Source organism: Psammomys obesus, unplaced genomic scaffold (genome assembly GCF_907164565.1).
Source record: "Psammomys obesus unplaced genomic scaffold, mPsaObe1.curated_primary_1811, whole genome shotgun sequence".
In the NCBI taxonomy this organism is placed as follows: domain Eukaryota; kingdom Metazoa; phylum Chordata; class Mammalia; order Rodentia; family Muridae; genus Psammomys; species Psammomys obesus.
In genome coordinates this window covers 5,761,348-5,767,396 of record NW_026596101.1, presented here as the reverse complement: position 1 = coordinate 5,767,396, position 6,049 = coordinate 5,761,348, and the positions used below count along the sequence as shown (strand labels likewise).

At 40.8% G+C, this 6,049-nt stretch overlaps 1 long non-coding RNA gene across 6 annotated transcripts in view; it reads right to left on the bottom strand.

The window, feature by feature from the left end:
* LOC129692182 (uncharacterized) overlaps positions 1-5,261 on the bottom strand; it is an 81,687-nt gene extending 76,426 nt beyond the window's left edge. For 5 of the 6 annotated variants that reach the window (XR_008722654.1, XR_008722653.1, XR_008722656.1 and 2 more), the window contains exons 1-2: positions 4,702-5,261; positions 4,436-4,540 (exon numbers count right to left, since the gene is read on the bottom strand). This is a non-coding gene — a long non-coding RNA (uncharacterized LOC129692182). Of the gene's footprint in view, positions 1-1,206; positions 1,294-4,435; positions 4,541-4,701 lie in introns of all 6 variants that reach the window. The other variant, XR_008722658.1, reaches the window with a different exon arrangement.
* Between the last annotated feature and the right edge of the window lie 788 nt (positions 5,262-6,049).

Genomic DNA, 6,049 nt, shown 5'->3' with positions numbered 1-6,049 from the left:
CACACACACACACACACACACACACACACACACACACACACACACACGCACACATGTGCACAAACACAAATAAAACATTAAAGTCATGGGAATGCCATTCAGTAGCAGGGTGCTTGTTTAGCACATGCAAAGGCTTAGGTTCAAGCCCCAGCACCATGCGAAAATAAATAAACAAATAAGGAAAATAAATAAATAAATAATCATCATAAAATAAAAGATGAGACTAAGGAAAACACAAAGTCATCACTCTAAACTTGCAAAATCCACGCATGCTTCCTTTTGCGTCATTAAAGGTCCAAATTCCATCAGCTTTACGAAGCTTCTTCCACGCCTAATGAGTTCTCATGGCTTTTTAGGAAGCGGGATAATAAACATCTCCGGATACTGGGAAGAATTCCTTTCTAAAGGTGTGGCAAAACGCTTCACGAATCGTGTCAACAATTTGCCATGAAGCCGGATCTTGAACAAGTTAATATTTATCATGTCTGAGACTCAAGAAAGACAGAGGACCGGTCCCTTCAAAGTTTCCCCGACCTGGTTTACTGCCCTCACCCACACAGTACCACCTGCAGCACCTTGCCAGGGCCAGGAATACTGCCGAGTAATAAGCGTTAAATGTTTAGTCACTTCCTGCATCACGATATCATGGCCTTCCTCTATTAACATATCTAACTGAGTTACAGTTCAAACAGCCGGTTTCCATATCAGCAGCAGTTTGGCTTAACACCCTCTGCAGCGGAGGTGCCATGGGGAGCCTTTTCAGAAAACCTGCTAATGCCGGAGCCTGTTTTTGAGAGGAGCTCCAGCTGGGAACAGTGTGGACCCTCGATTGCTGATAATTTGCCTGAGTGTATGATTTGGGAAACTTGCGCAGATAAAACTGTCTGAAAGATGTCACATCTGCAAAAACCTCTGAACCTCAGTGAGCAGTGCTTGTGTGTTGGAGGGCATGGCCCGCTTGCATTAGCAGGCTGAAGGCCAGTCTGTCCCGGTGCACAAAGCTTACACACTGTAATAGACGGTTGCTGTTTAGTATGAAAGTCACATCAATAGGAATATAACAACCGAGGCCTCAAAGACAGCAATAATTACAGTATGCTATCTTCTTACTCTTGTCAGGGAGGCTGCAGTGTTCCAAGAGAAAGATCCATCAGATAGGTGACCAACAAAGATGCAGAAACAGAAAAAAGGAAGGTATAAAATTACCTTGTTAAAATACTCTTCAAAATCGGCTTCTTCTCCCCCCTCAACACATAACAACGTGGCTGAAGGCCATAGGAATAGAGGAATAGCCTGTTCTTGTAAAAGTAAAGTATTCAAATGTTTCATCATTAAAAGGCTTTCACATTAAAAAAAAAATAGGCATAATTTTAAAAAATATGCATTATTTGTTATTTACTTGTACTTTATATCTAGAAGATGCCTCTTGAGCATAAATGCTTCTGAGAAAGGAGAAATGGCAACACACTGATTTTTGTACAGAATCAATTACAGGTCCAAACTTTCAACGCCATTTTCTAGCCTACTGTTCATCATTCATCATGTGCTTTTTCAACGTAGAAGCGTGTGAGAGGAAACGGAGGCAGGTTGATAGCTTTGGTTTTAAATCTTTAACCTGGCTGAGTCTGGACTCGGCATCCACTACGTTGAATCTTACAAGATTGCTGCTGCTTCTTCAGTTAAAAGCAACATCAAATTTTGGCTATTGAATTAGTTCAGTGTTTCCTCTTTGTCATCCCTGTGGTACTGTCTTTGACCCTTGCCACTGGCCATGAGCAAATGAAACAGTTACAGGATAAAAATTTTATTCTTGGGTAAGAATAGCAATAGAAAACAGTTAAAAGATAGAAACAGAGAATGATGGGTAATAGATCTGTGGGTGATTTATAGGCAGCAGAAAAGTAAGTAATATCAAATGATAGATACGAATAGCTGATAGAATTTGAATCTTTTTATTCCTCCTAATCTTTTGAAAGCAACAAGAGACACTTTCTCTTTCCCAAAATAAATACCACTACAGGCATACTCCAACTTAGAGTTTCGAAGGAAGTTTCCACCTATTTTCTTTATGTACTGATCAAAAGAATAATGGGAGAAATATAGTTACTGAACGCATAACATGAGGTCTTCATATTTTCTTATTTCTTCAAACTAGTGTTAGGATGTCTGTTTTACCTTTTAGAACAGAAAGAAAGTGAAAAATCTGGCTTTGGGTATTATCTGACTTTGGGTATTATGGTATTTGATTAAATGGAGAAAACAAATTGGCCAATGAAATTGAACATCCTAAAACTGAATAAAATAGATGTGGCTTTGGTGTCATCATCTGGAAATCTCTGTTGGTGTGGTTTGTGGCAAATTATACTTCCGGTGGTTAAATCTGAATTTTAAAATCCTACCTTAGGGCACAGTGATAGGACTTCAGGACTTAATGAACATTTTAGTATTTTTTTTTAATCTGTGCCTATAAACTAATATGAATTCTTCTACTTTCTAGAGGCTTGCAGATTTCCGCTGATACGAGACTTCTAGAGATGAAGAAAGTTCTAGAATTTATTTTAAAGATAGACAGAACCACTCTTGGGTTATACGGGCTTCATGGGAGTTGATATTTCTTACCTCTAAGTTTGTAGTGACAGATGGAGAAGATGGGGGGGGGAACCATGGCAAACATTGTGATCGTCCTGACAAAACTCACGTGAAGGTTTGGTCATCAGTATAACAGTGTTGGGAGGCGGTAGAACCTTTTACGAAGTAATTTATGCCCTGGTGGGGTCCATTCCTTCAAAAGTTGATGTAGCTCCAATGAGAATGGGTTAGTTCTCATTAGAGCTGCTGTAACAAAACAAGCTTGGTATCTCACCACCAGCAGCCTGTCTTACACTTTAGTTCTCTTTGCACACTCTTGTTTCTCAGACAGATAGCACACGGTCCTCACAGAAAGCCGAACAGATGCTGGTGCCATGCTCTTCGACTTTTAAAATCACAAGCCCAAGTAAACCTACTATCTTTATACGTCACCCCAGCCTTGGGTATTTTGTTACAGCCATAACAAAGAAGACTGTGTCTGTTAGAAATCAGTTTTCACAGATTCATACTTTCTTTTCCTAACCTGCACAACTCAATGAAACTCTTTTGATTGACAAGAATATGCATTTTAAAGGAATGGTTGTACACATCTTTAATCCCAGCATTCAGGAGGCAGAGGCAGGCAGATTTTTGTGAGTTTGAGCCAGCCTGGCTCAAATTCTACATAGTGAATTTCAGGGTAGCTAGAAGTAAAGAGAGAGATTGTCTCAAAAAAACAAAAAACAAAAAACAAAAACAAAAAAAAAAAAAAGAAAAAAGAAAAAGAAATCCCTCAAACATATTAAAATGTATCCCGTGTGAGTTGTACATATTCTATATCACAGAGACTAAATATTTTAATTGATGGAATTATTGTCATTTTTGAAAGAGCATATGTTCACTGGGAACATTGTTGCAGAAAACCTAATTAGCCACATAAAAGCTTTCTGTGGATTGCACATGAGTACAACAGTACAACTAGACAATATTGTCTTAATTCTTCCAAGTACAAGATTAGCTGAAGAAAAAGAGCTGATTTTTAAGTGATATCGAGATGTCTTTGCAGACAGTTGAATCTGGGTTGGCAAGGCAAAAAGTCAAACAGCAGATCAAAACAAGAGAAGAAAACTGACTAAAATAAATGTGATGATATGTTTGCCTAATTTAAACCCTCAAGTCTGTGTGAATGAATTATGGAGTTTTCGCTCTGAGCTCCTGGTAATTTCTCACCACTTGGTTAGATAGACCAAATAATTTTAAACAAACAATCTGGAGGGGTCGAATTCGGGTTCTAATTTTTAAAACATTATTAGCAGGCAGATGGTAACTTAAAAAAATATACATCACAGGCAATGGTTGTAGACACTGCTCAGTCAAATTTCTTTAGTGGCATTGCCGTTCTTTGACTACTTCCTGTCCCTCCATCTGGCTCCACTTCCTGTTCTCTCTCTCTCTCTCTCTCTCTCTCTCTCTCTCTTCTCTCTCTTTCTGCTTCCTGGGTGCAGAGGATCAGCCTCATGTGCCTGCTACTATGCCTTCCCAACCAGGATGGACTGTAAGCCAAAACAAACCCTTTCTCCCCTAACTTGCCACAGAAAAATAAATGACACAGAACACCTGAAGAGAGAAGGGAGCTGAGGATAAAGTCCCATTCCTGAACAAAACTAGAGTGTTCCATCCAAGCACTTTACACATAAACATGCTATGACAATAATTTAAACACCCTTCTCCCAATCTGATCAGCTCACTTTTCTTCCGATTAGCTAGTTTACAGAACATAATTGCTAAGTACAAAAATAAAAATAAAACCAAGGATTACCCTGTGAGCTCTGAGAATTGGCATCCAAGGATCTAAGAAACAACTTACCATACAAATAAGTCGGAACAATTACTCCAGCTGGGAGAACGGAGTCCAAACATGCAGTTGCCTAGGGCAGCAAATTACCACGGGTAGCAGACTTCCCAATAGCTTCTGGGAGAGCAAAACACAGCCTGTGAATTTAGATGTTACCCGATAAACACGGGATAATAGAACACGTAAATGAGCAAATCACAGGAGAAGCTAAGCAACCTGAATACAAGGCTCAGTGGGTAAATGACAGGTGTTTTAAAAGTAAATATTCAAATTCTGACCTTGGGTTCCCAGCTGTACTCCCAGCGCTCGTGTGGCTGAAGCAGAGGATTGCCATGAAGTTGAGGCCAGCCTGGACAACACAGTGAAGCTGTTACGGAGGTTGTTTCTCAGTTGCAGTCTACTCTGTTTCCTTGTTTTTGTTTCTTGGGCTTGGGTTTTTCACTGGACTGCAACTCCCCAATAAAGCTAGGCTTGCTGGCCAGAGGGCTCAGGGATCTATCAGCGCAGCCTTCCCAGCACTAAGATTACAGATGTTTCCCAACACACCTGGCTTTTGTACTTGGGTGCAGGGGGTCAAATCTAGGTCCCCAAGCTTGCATGGCTCATATTTTACTAGCTAAACTAACCCCCACCCCCATCCAGATCATCGTATTTCCCTTTCCTATAAGTTTTGCCCCAAACTCATTCCCCCTTATCCTTGGAAAGCACTCATATTGGTGTAAACTGCTCCAAATACTTTCAAACAGGCATAGGCAATAAAACCTAAAACAGATGAATACAAGGAGGGTAGATCGAAAGAGCTGTTCTGGCTAAGCTGTTCATGCTGCATGGCTCTTGAACTCACGGTAACAGAATCTTCACAAGAGGTCGGAGAAGAGAGGGATCTGCTGGCCAGAACATGCATGCCAGGCTTCAGGGAACAGTTCCATGTCCTTTGTTAACCTCCGTGGTAGCTCTTTGCGCTTCCCCCGCCCCCATGCTATTAGCTAAAAAGTCCAACAGGGCTGGCACCATCTAGAAATGGGCTTCATTAGTCTAGGCTGTTCACGCTGTTTTCCCTTGGCGTTTTATATGTCTTACTGCATCTAGGGCATCACTATAAAAGGGATGAGTAAGATAGTCAGCAGGTAAAGATACTTTCTGCCAAGCCTGACAACCTAATCCTTGAGACTCACATGGTAGAAGAAAAAAAAATGGACTCCCTCAAGTTGTCCTCTAATCTCTCTCTCTCTCTCTCTCTCTCTCTCTCTCTCACACACACACACACAGAGCATATAAATTCTTAAAAGGCAAACAATAAATAATGCATAACAATTTAAAAGAGATGGTAGAATGCAGAGTTGGCCTATTGTTTTAGGTTACTGGATAAATCTAAGGCACTCTATGGCCAGAGTTTTGCATATCACTGTCAATATCTACACAACAGGTTACAAGAAATGAAGCAATGGTAGGTCCCCCTGTCACCAGCAACCTAGTGCCAATCTAGGGAAGTTAGCCTAGTGGGCTGCGTCTGGCTCCCTGTTGGGTAGACTGAAGACTCAGATCCTGAGAGCAGGGCTGTAGAATTCGCCTGCTGCTTTCACAACTCTTGGCTCTTCTGATCTCCACAGCAAACCCAAGGGCAAG